This window comes from Triticum urartu, chromosome 5, assembly GCF_003073215.2.
Source record: "Triticum urartu cultivar G1812 chromosome 5, Tu2.1, whole genome shotgun sequence".
Classification (NCBI taxonomy): Eukaryota; Viridiplantae; Streptophyta; class Magnoliopsida; order Poales; family Poaceae; genus Triticum; species Triticum urartu.
The window spans coordinates 109079795-109094843 of record NC_053026.1 but is presented as its reverse complement, the minus strand read 5'-3'; positions in this window follow the sequence as shown (position 1 = coordinate 109094843).

Below are 15049 nucleotides of genomic sequence, written 5' to 3'. Positions count from 1 at the left end.
ACTCGTGCATAGAAACTACGCATAGACCTGGCTCTGATACCACTGTTGGGGAACGTAGTAATAATTCAAAATTTTCTACGTATCACCAAGATCAATCTATGGAGTCATCTAGCAACGAGGGAGGAGTGGATCTACATACCCTTGTAGATCGCGCGCGGAAGCGTTCAACAGAACGGGGTTGATGGAGTCGTACTCGTCGTGATCCAAATCACCGATGATCCTAGCGCCGAACGGACGGCACCTCCGCGTTCAACACACGTACGGAGCAGCGACGTCTCCTCCTTCTTGATCCAGCAAGGGGGAGGAGAGGTTGATGGAGATCCAACAGCACGACGGCGTGGTGGTGGAAGTAGCGGGATTCCAACAGGGCTTCGCCAAGCGCTGCGGGAGGAGGGAGATGTGTCATGGGAGGGAGAGGGAGGCACCAGGGCTTAGGTATGGTTGCCCTCCCTTCCCCCCACTATATATAGGGCCAAGGGAGAGGGGGGGCGCAGCCTTGGCCCCCTTCCTCCAAGGAAGGGTGCGGCCAGGGAGGAGTCCCTCCTCCCCAAGGCACCTCGGAGGTGCCTTCCCCCTTTAGGACTCTTCCTCTCCCTTTTCTTGGCGCATGGGCCTCTTGGGGCTGGTGCCCTTGGCCCATATAGGCCAAGGCACACCCCTTACAGCCCATGTGGCCCCCCGGGGCAGGTGGCCCCACCCGGTGGACCCCCGGGACCCTTCCGGTGGTCCCGGTACAATACCGGTGACCCCGAAACTTGTCCCGATGGCCGAAATAGCACTTCCTATATATAATTCTTTACCTCCGGACCATTCCGGAACTCCTCGTGACGTCCGGGATCTCATCCGGGACTCCGAACAACATTCGGGTTACCGCATACTAATATCTCCTATAACCCTAGCGTCACCGAACCTTAAGTGTGTAGACCCTACGGGTTCGGGAGACATGCAGACATGACCGAGATGTTCTCGGTCAATAACCAACAGCGGGATCTGGATACCCATGTTGGCTCCCACATGTTCCACGATGATCTCATCGGATGAACCACGATGTCAAGGACTTAATCAATCCCGTATACAATTCCCTTTGTCTAGTGGTACGATACTTGCCCGAGATTCTTCGATCGTCGGTATCCTGATACCTTGTTCAATCTTGTTACCGGCAAGTCTCTTTACTCGTTTCGTAACACATCATCCCGTGATCAACTCCTTGATCACATTGTGCACATTATGATGATGTCCTACCGAGTGGGCCCAGAGATACCTCTCCGTTTACACGGAGTGACAAATCCCAGTCTCGATTCGTGCCAACCCAACTGACACTTTCAGAGATACCTGTAGTGTACCTTTATAGTCACCCAGTTACGTTGTGACATTTGGCACACCCAAAGTATTCCTACGGTATCCGGGAGTTGCACAATCTCATGGTCTAAGGAAATGATACTTGACATTAGAAAAGCTTTAGCTTACGAACTACATGATCTTGTGCTAGGCTTAGGATTGGGTCTTTGTCCATCACATCATTCTCCTAATGATGTGATCCCATTATCAATGACATCCAATGTCCATGGTCAGGAAACCGTAACCATCTATTGATCAACGAGATAGTCAACTAGAGGCTTACTAGGGACATGGTGTTGTCTATGTATCCACACATGTATCTGAGTTTCCTATCAATACAATTCTAGCATGGATAATAAACGATTATCATGAACAAGGAAATACAATAATAACTAATTTATTATTGCCTCTAGGGCATATTTCCAACACTTTTGTGCAGGAGAAGATAGCTGCCTGGCTCGCAGTAATAGCATATCAAAGAACCAAGGTACTTCCGATACCAAGGACGGCAATAGCAGGTCACGTCGCAACAAACATAAGAGCCGCATTAACAGCGATAATACCGAGGATACGACAGTTAATGCCAGATTCAAAGGCTCTAAACCCGGTCAGCGGAAAAAGCCATTCAAACAAAGTACGCTAGGTCTGTCCAGCTTGGACCGTATACTCGATCGCTCGTGTCAAATACACGGCACCCCAGAAAAGCCAGCCAATCACACCAACAGGGATTGTTGGGTGTTCAAGCAGGCTGGCAAGTTAATTGCTGAAAACAACGACAAGGGGCCACATAGCGATGACGAGGAGGAGCCCCGACAGCCACACACCGGAGGACAGAAAAGGTTCCCCCACAAGTGCGGACGGTGAATATGATATACGCAACCCACATCCCCAAGAGGGAGCGGAAGCGTGCGCTCAGGGACGTATATGCGTTGGAACCAGTCGCCCCAAAGTTCAACCCATGGTCCTCCTATTCGACCACTTTCGATCGCAGGGACCATCCCACTAGTATCCGTCATGGCGGATTCGTCGCACTGGTTCTGGACCCAATCATTGACGGATTTCACCTCACTCGAGTCCTTATGGATGGCGGCAGCAGCCTGAACCTGCTTTATCAGGACACAGTGCGCAAAACGGGTATAGACCCCTGGAGGATCAAACCCAGAAAAACAACCTTTAAGGGCGTCATTCCAGGCGTAGAGGCCCATTGCACAGGCTCAATTACACTGGAAGTGGTCTTCGGATCACCAGATAACTTCCGAAGCGAAGAGTTAATCTTCGATATAGTCCTGTTCCGCAGTGGTTATCATGCACTGCTCGGGCGAACCGCATTTGCGAGATTCAATACGGTACCGTATTATGCATACCTCAAGCTCAAGATGTCAGGACCTCGCGGGGTTATTACAGTTAATGGAAACACAGAGCGCTCTCGCGGCCCTCGCAGCAGAAGCGCAAAGCAACCTCTCAAGGCAATCCACCAGTTCGGCGTTTCAAGACCCGGACACCTTCAAGCGTGCTCGGAGCAATCGGCAACTAGACCACCTGGCGCGATCTGAGCTCGCGTAGAAATGCGGCCCGCACCCCAGTCCCAGCCAAACGGCGAAACTCGTGCCACGCGTACCTAATTACGCACTAAAAATACCATGGGCACAGGTGGGGAGGGTGGCACAACTGCGGCATGCCCCAAGACGTGGCTTAAACCGCACTAGGGGCTTCCCGTTTGGTTATTTTTCTCTTTTTCAGGACCTTAATCTCTGGAAACCCTGTCCGGCAGCACTATTGCCGAACACATGATGCAGCAACCAAGGAGGCCGAAAGCTACGTCACACCACGGCATTCCCAGGTGGATTACAATAACGAGCGAAATATTTGCTTTAATAAAATTCCTCAGCTTGCCCTTGGAAGGGAAATAGCCCTACTCTTTGCTTATCGCACCATCTGTATCATTCTGCTTTAACGCACCTTTTTGAATAAACAATGCATAAGATTACGACTATTATTGCATTCTTGTTATATATATGTGTTCAATAATGACGCCTTGCAACCGTCACTTAGGTACGGCCAATACACCAGGGGCTTACGTACCCCACAATATGGTGTGAAAAGTCTGAACACTTTGACAAGTGCGGCACCCCGAACTTATAGCATTATATGCATCAGCTCTGAATCATGTCTTTGGTCAAATGTTGGGTTTGCCCGGCTCCTATGTTTTGGTACCTTACGTTCCGCTCTATCGGCTAAGGTAGCGCTAGGAGAACTACTGCGGTTGTGCCCCAGTTCTGCTGGGCTGAGCACCTTAGTAGAGAAAGCTAAAACTGACTGTCATGATAAGGCGAGAGACTGGTCGCTGTTCGGCGAGGTTTTCGAGTCCCTAAAGTCTTATGCCGCTTAGAGCGAGGGTCCGGCCCTGTCCGGCTTAAAGGCATGTATCGCGCCCCGAATTCGGCCTTCCGAATACCAGGGGCTTTGCCAAAATTTAAAATTATAGAATTCTATGGCTAAGTGAGAGTGATAAAGCATTATTAGTCTGTTTGCCTTGTTCGAAGGACCCAAACATGGGAACAAGAGTGCTTAGGTTTATCCCGAACACCCCAGCACTCGTGGCATGGGGGCAGAAGCCGAGGACTAGCCATCTGTCAGATTGGATAAACGGCCAAACAGAAGGTAATATTTTAAATTCACACAAGCGTTGCATAGCGCATATGAAACAAGTTTTCATCATATAGGATCACACGAGCAAATTTACTCAAATATTACATCCTTTGAACATTCATCCGCTACAAGACGGGCACCCGTCAGGACACCCTCATAATAAATTTCGGGGGTGCGATGCTCCTTGCCCTGCGGCGGCCCTTCCTTGATCAGCTTCACGGCGTCTAGCTTGGCCCACTGCACCTTCACACGAGCGAAAGCCCGGCGTGCACCTTCGATGTAGACGGACCGCTTGACGACCTCCAGCCATGGGCAGGCATCCACAAGCTGCCTCACCAGGCCGAAGTAGCTGTTTGGAAGGGCATCGCCAGGCCACAGTCGGACTATAAAGCCCTTCATGGCCTGTTCGACCGCCCTGTGCAGCTCGACCAGCTGCTTTAGCTGGTCGCTCAGAGGCATCGGGTGTTCGGTCCCAGTATACTGAGACCAGAACAGCTTCTCTGTTGAGTTTCCCTCCTCGGCCTGGTAAAACTGTGCGGCATCCAACACGCTGCGGGGCAAATCTGCGAATGCTCCTGGAGAGCTCCGAATTCGGGTAAGTAATCGGTAATTTACTTTTACATGCTTGCTTTGCATATAGAATGCCTTACCCGCCGCTATTTTCTTCATCGCATCAATCTCCTGGTGTCGGAGTAATGGGCCACGGGTAGGCTAACCCAGGCCCAGAACATTTCAAGACATTGAGGCAGACTGCGCCCCTCGAGACCCAAGGACGAAGAGCCGCCTTTTGAGAGTCGGCGGCGAGGCGGCCGACTGCCCACTCGTGGCCGGGTGGCAGGGACGACTTCAGGATAAACCAACTCCTGACTGGCGACTTCCAGAGAAGCCGGCCTTGGGGAGTCGGCCCTTGACGCCAACAACCCCCATGCCCTCATAAAGAGGGACGGGACGGGGAGTGGCAATAGTAAGGTCCACTCCCACCCCTTTTTCTAAGGGCATGCGAGGCTATAGTACGTCGTACCCGCAGAGATCTACGCGCGGCGCCGCACTATTGCCATGCCGGCCCTGACGTCAGCCCCAGAGTGGAGGGTCCTATACCCACGATAGCCTGGCGGTACGACCCAGGGATGATGGGTCCCACCAGTCGGCGGGCATACGAATGATGGTGAGAGCGCCACCAGTCGGCCCGGATGGGAGTCGGCCACCAGGAGTCGGCCGGCCCCTCCCACGGGCCCCATGCACCATAATCAGACACGACAGGTAGTGGCCAAAGTGATCGCCTGCCAGACGGCAGGGCTATCGCCACAACCTCATGACCGAGCCTGCATCATTAGAGGCAAGGCTATAGTAATCTGCAGCCGGCAAGACCCACCCGCGGAGGACGCGGCCTGTCGGCTCCGTACCGAGCCAGTCAGCACGGCCCACCAGTCGACGGGCCCCAGGAGTCGGCGGAGAAGACGGTGGCCAGAGAGACTGACCGCTGGGCCCGCGCCCAGCCGGATTACCATTGTACCCCTGGGGGGTAGGCCTATATAGACCCCCCCAGGGCATCCATGCAAAGGGTTGGAATCCATTAGCACTACACCAGATCATATAGGAAGGAGAGAGCTAGCCTTGCCTTCACCTATCTCCAGGAAACAGCTCGAGGAGCAACCGTGTAAACACTTTGCCATAGTGATAATGCGGACACCCCGCAGAGCAGCAGTAGGGGTATTATCTCCCCGGAGAGCCCCGAAGCAGGGTAAGATTTGCCGGCGTGCATGCCTTCGCCTTATCCCGTTTCCAGGCACCGGCAACATTCTACTCGCCCCCACCATGATAAGCCATCCTTTGGCATATGTCGCACCCAACCCCCACATTTGGCGCCCACCATGGGGCATGGTGCACCATCGTTCGGAGACCTGCTCTGGACGGGAACCCTTTTCCTCCCTGGCGAGCGCAGCCAGCTCGGCACGCCAGATGGAGTTTGCGCTGACGCGCTGCATGGCGCTGAGATCGCCTGCGCAGCCAGCTGCCTCGCCGATCTTGTCGGCGAGGTTCGCCTCTCCGACGAACCTGCATCCAACGCAGGCACGGGCGGCCCCGAGAGCCTCCTCGCAGGCCTCCTCGACCAACTCCACGTCGCCGGTGAGCCTGCCGTGGACTTGGAGTCGGTAGGCTCCACCGACCCGATGCTGGTCGACTCCGACACCGCATCGCTCGACGCGTTCCCCACCAACATGGTGGTCTATGATGAGTCGCTCCCTCGCGTAGAGAGCGACGGAAGCACCGTCACCGAGGTGCTCGTCATCGGTCATGACGAGCCTCCCGGCGGAGGAGCGCATGACCCACTTGGCGCGGCACTGCAAGACCTGACTGCGCCCATTCTGGAAGACGCTGACGCGGAGACGTTGGAGGCACGCCGCCTTCAGCTCGTCGAAGGCGCGAAGAAGCTGGCTAGCATGAGATGCTTGTCAAAAGCCTACTAGCGTGAGATGGATCGCGCTGTGGGTGGCTCGCCAGCCCCAGCTGGGCCTAGCCACCTTGGCGCGGTCCAGCAGCGCGGCGTGGCTATGGCCAACCTGTTCGGGGCAAATCGCCCTGTGTACGCCACGCCTGTGGAGAACATTCGAGCCGCCCAGGCGGCGGCGGACGAGCTGGACAACTTCAAGGGCGAAGAGCGCCGCCTGATGACGGAGTGAGTCCAGCGGCTCCTCGACGCGGCTGCTGCGCAGAACGAGGCCGGCTGCCGCACGGAGGTGTCGCAGCGACAAAACGATGACCCGCCTCCGCGCCGAGATCAAGGCGCGACGTCTCGGACGCCGACTGGCGGCGCCCGAGGGAGGAAAGACAAGGATACGACTGTCAGCCATAGTCGGACTCACATTACCATAGAGCGCGACCAAGACGGCCGCCCGAGAGTAGTGGAACGACGGGACGACTATCCGCCTCCTCCTCCTCACAAGGAAAGGCGAGTCTCCCCGCCGCCTATTGACCATCCGAGTCTCGGCGACCGCCTTGGTCGCCGAGAGGGAGTCGGAGAAAATGACGTCCGCCACCGGATCGACCAACTTCACCGATCCCTGGCGCTGGAATAAGAAGACGAGTTGGGTCCTCCTTGTTTCGGGCCCCGCATTCGAGACGAGCCCTTTCCAAAAGGGTTCATGCTCCCAAGAGACACGACCAAGTACACCGGCTCCGTGAAGCCGGAGGACTGGCTGGTTGACTACTCCACGACTGTCAACATAGCGAACGGCAACAAGCGTGTCGCCATAAAATACGTTCCGCTCATGCTCCAGGGCACGACCCGGACATGGCTGAATAGCCTGAAGCCCCGCAGCATCAACAACTGGCTCGACTTCACCGATGCATTCGTCTACAACTTCACAAGCATGTACAAGCGTCCTCCCAAGCCTCGTCAGCTTTCCTTGTGCACGCAGGGCCCCAACGAGTTGACTCACGACTACCTCACGCGCTGGGCCGAGCTTCGGAACTCCTGTGAGGGCATGCACGAGGTGCATGCTATCGAGTACTTCACCGCCGGGTGCAGAGAAGGCACCCTCCTCAAGCACAAGCTCCTCTGCGACGAGCCAGAAACCCTCGACCAGCTGCTGATCATAGCAGACAAGTATGCCACGGCCTACTCCTCCATGAAGGCACAGATTCAAGTAAGCGCGACTGGCAAAGTGGCCCCTCAGGCTCCTAGAACTCTGGCAGGAGACGCCAGTCGGCGGCAACAGCAGAACGACCACAAGCACAAGGCCCTATAGCCGGCTTCCGGTAGCCGGCAGGTGGCGACAGTTTAAGACCAGCAGCCGGATGGGCAGCCTCCACCCAAGCAACAGAAAGGTGGCAAGCCCAACTGGTTGCCGGCTTTCTCATACGAGCAGACTCTGGATGGTCCTTGCAAGTTCCATAGTGACGCGAAGCCGTCGAATCACACCACCCTGAAGTGCCACTGGCTCACCAGGATCGCCAAAGGAGACGGCCTCCTGCCTCCCCCGCCTGCTGGGCAGCAGCCTCCGCCTCCGCCCCAGCAGCCGGCTGTCAGGCTAGTCGGCGTAGTACAAGAGGAGTACCCCGAAGAGCACGGAGCCTACGTGATATTTACCAGCGTGGCTGATGATCGACGCAGCAGGCGGCTGCAGCGACAAGAGGTGAATGCAGTAGCATCAGAGACACCAAAGTTCATGCACTGGTCCGAGAAGCCTATCAGTTGGAGCAGAGCTGATCACCCAGAGGTGATGCCGAGTCCGGGCTCTTATGCCTTGGTCTTGGATGCCACCTTTGCCATGGATAGACGAGCTGCTCGTTTCTCACGAGTTCTAATAGATGGAGGCAGCAGCATCAACATCCTGTACAAGGACACCATGGAGAAGTTAGGAATCAAGCAAAGACAGCTTCAGAATAGCCGGATTGTGTTCCACAGCATTGTTCCTGGTCGTTCCTGCTCACCAATCGGCAAGATCCTGATGGACGTCCTCTTTGGAGACAAAGATCACTTCCGCTGAGAGACAGTTTGGTTTGAGGTGGTGGATCTCGAGAGCCCATACCATTCGTTACTTGGCCGACCCGCCCTGGCCAAGTTCATGGCGGTCCCCCACTACGCCTACCTCAAAATGAAGATGCCCAGTTCCAAGGGGATTCTGACCATAGCCGATGACTACCGGAAGTCGTCTGCCTGTGCGGCTGAGAGTAGTTGGCTGGCCGAGTCCCTGGTGATCTCGGCCGAAAAGCGGCTCCTTGACCGGGTTGTGGCGATGGCCGGCAAGCAGCTAGAGGTGTCGCCTACCCAAAGGAGTCGGGGGCTGAGGGTTCATTCAAGCCGGCCAAAGAGACAAAGAAGATACCCTTGGATCCGGAGCACCCAGAGAGGTACGATGTCGTAGGTGCAAACCTCGACAGCAAATAGGAAGGCGAGCTCGTTGATTTCCTCCGTGAGAATCGGGACATCTTCGCATGGTCCCCCAAAGACATGCTAGGAGTACCGACGAAATTCGCCGAGCACAAGTTACATGTCCGATCTGATGCAAAGCCAGTCAGGCAGCCCTTGCGCCGCCTATCAGAAGAAAAGAGAAGAGTTGTCGGAGAAGAGATAGCCCGACTCCTAGCAGCCGGCTTCATCATGGAAGTATTCTTTCCAGAGTGGCTAGCCAACCCGGTCCTGGTACTGAAGAAGAACAAGCAGTGGCGAATGTGTATTGACTACACAAGCCTCAACAAGGCTTGCCCCAAGGACCCGTTTGCTTTACCAAGAATTGATCAGGTGATAGACTCCACAGCCGGATGCGAGCTGTTGAGCTTTTTGGATGCATATTTAGGATATCACCAGATCAAGCTGAACCCGGCTGACAGACTGAAGACCACCTTCATCACGCCGTTTGGAGCCTTCTGCTACCTCACCATGACGTTCAGCTTGAGGAATGCCGGAGCCACCTTTCAGCATTGCATGGAGAAGTGCCTCCTCAAGCAACTCGGCAGAAACGCCCACGTCTACGTGGATGATGTGGTGGTGAAGACAGAGAAGCGTGGAACACTGCTGGAAGAATTCAAGGAGACCTTTGAGAACCTGCGCCCGATTCCAGATCAAGCTCAACCCTAAGAAGTGCGTCTTCGGAGTACCAGCCGGCCAACTCCTTGGCTTCCTGGTCTCTGAACGCGGCATAGAGTGCAATCCTGTAAAGATCAAGGCCATTGAGAGGATGGAGGTACCCAGCCGACTGCTGGACGTGCAAAAGTTCACCGGCTGCTTGGCGTCCATCAGCCGATTCATCAGTCGGCTGGGCGAGAAAGTTCTCCCCTTATACCAGCTCATGAAGAAGACCACGTTTTCGAGTGCAACCACAAGGCGGATGAAGCTTTTCTCCAGTTGAAGAAGATGCTGACTACTCCACCCATTCTGGCGCCTCCGACTCCTAAGGAGCCTATGCTCCTGTACATCGCTGCCACCAGCCGGGTAGTCAGCACAGTCATTGTAGTGGAGCGCAAGGAGGAAGGCAAGGTACTACCTTTCTAGAGACCGGTATATTACCTGAGCAAAGTGCTGTCGACCTCCAAGCAGAACTACCCCCACTACCAGAAGATGTGCTATGGCGTGCACTTTGCCACCAAGAAATTGAAGCCTTACTTTCAAGAGCATCCAATCACTGTGGTCTGCACGGCCCCACTTGCCGAGATCATCGGAAGCCGAGATGCTTCTGGTCGAGTGGCCAAATGGGCCATAGAGCTGGCTCCCTACACCATCCACTACCAGCCCCGCACCGCCATCAAGTCACAAGCACTGGCCGACTTCCTGGTCGACTGGGCCGAGACCCAGTACCTACCTCCAGCGCCCGACTCCACCCATTGGCGGATGCATTTCTACGGCTCCAAGATGCGCACCAGCTTGGGAGTCGGCGTTGTCCTCACTTCTCCTAAAGGCGACAAGCTCAAATACGCACTGCAAATCCACTTTGCCGCCTCCAACAACGTCGCCAAGTACGAGGCGCTCATTCACGGGCTCTGGCTTGCCAAAGAACTTGGCATTCGCCGGATCCTGTGTTACGGCGACTCGGACTTAGTGGTCCAGTAGTCGTCTGGCGACTGGGACGCCAAAGATGCAAACATGGCAAGTTACCGTTTCCTCGTGCAGCAACCTAGTGGATATTTCGAGGGGTGTGAGTTCCTCCATGTGCCAAGAAACGACAACGACCAAGCAGATGCCTTGGCACGAATCGGTTCTACCCGACAAGCAATACCATCCGGCGTCGCCCTTCAACGCCTCCTCAAGCCGTCTGTCAAGCCTTCACCAGAATCAGACTCCATCTTTGTGCCGGCTCCTCCCGAAGAAGTCGGATCCGACTCCAGAGCCCCGGCAGACAGTACGGGGATTTTGGCAGATGGCTCCAAAGCCGCCACCGTCAAGGCCGGCCCAGGGACTGCAGAACCCGGCCCGGGGACTGCGGCGGCCGGCCCGAAGACTCCAGAACTCGGCCCGGGGACTTCATTAATCCAGCAAGCGGTTGCTGACTCTAGCCCGCCGCCTCCCAGCCCAGCCACCCTCGTCCAAGTCGCAGTTCTGGCGGTCGAAAAAATAGCAGCACCCTCATGGGCCCAGCCCATCCTCAAATTCCTGGTGAGCAAAGAGCTGCCGACTGATGAGAACTTAGCTCGGCAAGTACAACACCGAGCGGCAGCCTACACCATAGTCAATAGAGAGCTAGTCAGGCGCAGCATCATTGGTGTCTACCAGCGCTGCGTAGAGCCAGAGCAAGGCCAAACAATTCTCAAAGACATCCATCAAGGCGAGTGCGGCCACCATGCGGCTTCAAGAGCACTCGTCGCAAAAGCTTTCCGACACGGTTTCTTTTGGCCAACGGCCTTAGAAGAGGCCAAGGAATTGGTCCAAAAATGCAAAGGGTGCCAGAAGTTCCGCTCCAAGCCGCATCAGCCGGCTTCTGCACTCAAGACCATCCACATTGCCTGGCCTTTCGCAGTTTGGGGCCTAAACATGGTGGGACCATTCAAGACGGCACGAGGTGGCTTAACTCACTTACTTCTCGTGGTGGACAAGTTCACCAAGTGGATAGAAGCGAAGCCAATCAAGAAACTGAATGGTCCGACTGCCGTGACTTTCATCTCCGACATCACAATTCGGTACGGCATACCACACAGCATCATCACCGACAACGCCATGAATTTTGCCAAAGGCGCCTTGGCCCATTTCTGTGCGACACAGGGCATCCGACTGGACCTAGCATCCGTCGCCCATCCACAGTCAAACGGCCAGGTGGAGCGAGCAAACGGCCTCATCCTGTCCGGCATCAAGCCCCGACTGGTCGAGCCTCTGGAGCGCTTGGCTGGCTGCTGGCTCGACGAGTTGCCAGCCGTCCTCTGGAGTCTGCGCACGACTCCAAACAAGTCAACCAGCTTCACGCCTTTCTTCCTCGTCTACGATGCTGAAGCCGTTATCCCAACGGACATAAAGTTCGATTCCCCGCGAGTCACCATGTACACCGAGGAAGAAGCAGAAGAAGCACGACAAGACGACGTCGACCTGCTAGAAGAGGGCCGGCTATTGGCACTCAACCGGTCCAGCATCTACCAGCAGAGCCTGCGCAGATACTACAACAGGAAGGTCAGGCTAAGACCTCGTGCTCCGACTAGTCCAGCGAACAGCCGGCCAGCACAAGTTGTTGACGCCTTGGGAAGGCCCCTTCATCATCAGCAAAGTACTGGGCAACGACTCCTACTACCTGATCGATGCTCAGAAGCCCCGAGCACGCAAGAGGGACGACTCCGGCAAAGAGACAGAGCGGCCATGGAATGCAAATCTCCTCCGAAAATTTTACAGTTAAACGCAGTATGTATCACACTACCTTTTGTATTAAAAGTACCAAGACTTCGGGCCCCCGAGAAGAGCTTGGGGACTGCCCTCTTTTATCTATATGATAAGAAATATGCCTTCGAGTATATTACTCTTTTTATGCCACTTGGCACCGGGTTCGACTAGTCGGCCCGGGGACTTGCCGTCCTGCGCTATGAAATGCTTCCTGCAGCCGGACAAGTAGTGTGTGGCGTCTAAGCCGTCTCCTGCCAGAAGCCGTAGCTCGCAGAGCGACTGTCTGGTGGGAAGGAGTAAGGAAGAATGGGCGTCCACATGAAAAATGGCTAAGGACTCAAAGCATAAACATAGCTTAAGGCCGGCTTCCAACCCTTTTTCGCAAACCGACTCTTGAATGGTCGGCTTGCCGCCTTCTATCTGACTTGTTAAACAACTCTAAAAACGGCTAAGTACTTGCCATCCCAAAGAGACCAAGAACTTGATCCAGCAGCAGTCCGCAGAGCGGCTGTCTGACTGACCAAGACGGCAACTAAGGGAAGACGGCAAAGGAAAAAGGCAAAAGAGCAATGAGCAAGAAAAAGATAGAAGTCGGATGAATATTTACATAACAAACGCCCTTGGCCGAATCTTCGAGCAGAATTTCAAAATACACCCCGCGGGTGGAATTGTGTGAATTAACAAGTTCTTCAAAAACTATTAGAACAGATAAAACAAAGACAAGGTGGCAGCCTAGGGGGCGGCAGACGGGTTTGGAGGATCGGAGGAGACGGCGGTGTTGGATGTTGGGGCGGCCGGCTGGGCGGTCTCGGCTTGATCACCTCCGACAGCAGTCGGCTCGGGCGGGCACAACTCGTTGCTGGAGGCACCGTCGAGTTGAGGCTAGCCGTCCGCTCCGTCTTCCGGTGCCTCCGTCTCGCTTCCGTCCTCTGCCTCGTCTTCCTCCTCGATGCTGGAGCCGATCACCTCTGCCGAGTCCTCGCCATAGTCGGGGTTCAGCCCAAACCACTCCAGCAGCACCTCCTCGCCGTCTTCAGCCCGCTCAGGGACAAAGATGCTGGTGTCGGTGTACTGGGCGATCGCCGCCGCACGCTTGACAAGGGCGTCTTCCGCGGCTGCCAGATCCGGCTGGGCCTCTGACCGGAGTGTGGCCAGCCGGTCTAGGTCCAGCCCCGGATACCATGCCTTGACGAATTCCAAGGCTCGGCGCGCTTCGGCCCAGGCCGAGGAACCCTTCCAGGCCTCAAGACGGCCAGCCGTGACCTCCAGCCAGTCGGCAGTCCGAGTGGGGGTGCGCGGAGCCTGCACGTCTGGCCACAGGGCGGCGATCGCTTGGGCGCCGACACATTGATGCTGGCGCAGCATCTGGTGTGCCGGCCGCAGGCGAGCCCCAATGCTCAGAATATGCTCGTCAAGGGTCCGAGGGGCATCAGTGGTGATCTCCGCGCCATCCACCCTTCGCTCCTCGCGGTCGGCCTCGATGGCTTGAATGGCGGCCTGCGAGTGGCCGCGGAAGAAGTCTGCCAAGACGGAAAGAATGAAGAACAAGTCAAAAAACCAGGAGTCGGCTCGACCTATAGTCGGTGGCTCGAAGAAGGAAAGAAAAGAAGCTCACCGTCGACGAGGTCCTCGATCTCGTGGAAGCCGGAGGCCAGCATTGCCTCCTTGTCAGTCCAGGAGGATCGCTCGCTCACGAACTTGGCCAGGAGGGCGGCCTCCGCCTCTTCCGCCTCCTTTTGCATCGTCTTAAGCAGCTCCTTCTGCTCTGCCAATTGTGCGGCCAGCAGATCGTGCTCTACGGCGAGCTTGCTGCACTCCTCCCCCTTGGCGTGCAACGCGGAGTTGGCTTCGCTCAGCTGCTGTTGAAGAGTGGTGTTGGCCTCTGAAGAGAAAGAAGAAAGAAGGCGTTAAGTCATCAATGAAGAAGGTCGCTGGGGAGATCCGGCCCGACTGCTCAGCAGTCGGCCCGAATCTCGGGGACTATAGCCCGCGGGTGCGCTAGCGTGCCCCCGCAAATAAGAAAAAGGACTCACTCCGGCTCTCCAACAAGTCGGCAATCCGCTTGCCCAGCTCTTCAATGTTGCGGTTGAAGGCGGTGACACGGAGGTTGTGATAGTCCTGCAACAAGTATTTCAGAACAAAGGTTAGTACCTGGAACTTACCAATTGATGTTCCGGGCCGCCTGCTCAGCAGCCGGCCCAGAACTCGGGGACTACACCCAGTGGGTGCGCTGGCGCGCCCCCATAGAGATAAACAAGAAAACAGGGACAAAGGAGAAAGCATATCCGGATGGCTGCCCGCAACGCCAGGTGCGCCTTGGTGCAGTTTTGGATGGCGTCGCTCTCAGCTCGCGGCTTCGTCTGGACATCCAGAAGCGCCTGGTCCAGCGGGCCCGTGCCGCCTCCTCGCACCCACCCAATGGGCGCGGCGCTCGTCGCTTCGGCGTCAGAAATCGTCGAGCTGGCGGTGCCTGTCTCCAAGGGGCGTGGTGCCGAAGTCGCCTTCTCAAGACGGCGGCGCGTTGGCGAGCCAACTTGAAGGAGTAGCCTTGCCACGGCCTCGTCTTTAGTCGGCGGAAAAGGCGGATCAGCGGGTTGTTTGCCTTGCGTGCTCCTAGACGGCGGCGGGGGCAGCTGTGGCGGCGCGACCGCGTCCGGCATGGGGGCATCGCTGCCGCCTCTCTCCACTTTCGGGAACTCGCCACCGGCTTCCCCCGACTGCCCCGTGAACTCCGGGGGCAGCGGCGTAGAGTTCAGAGGGGTG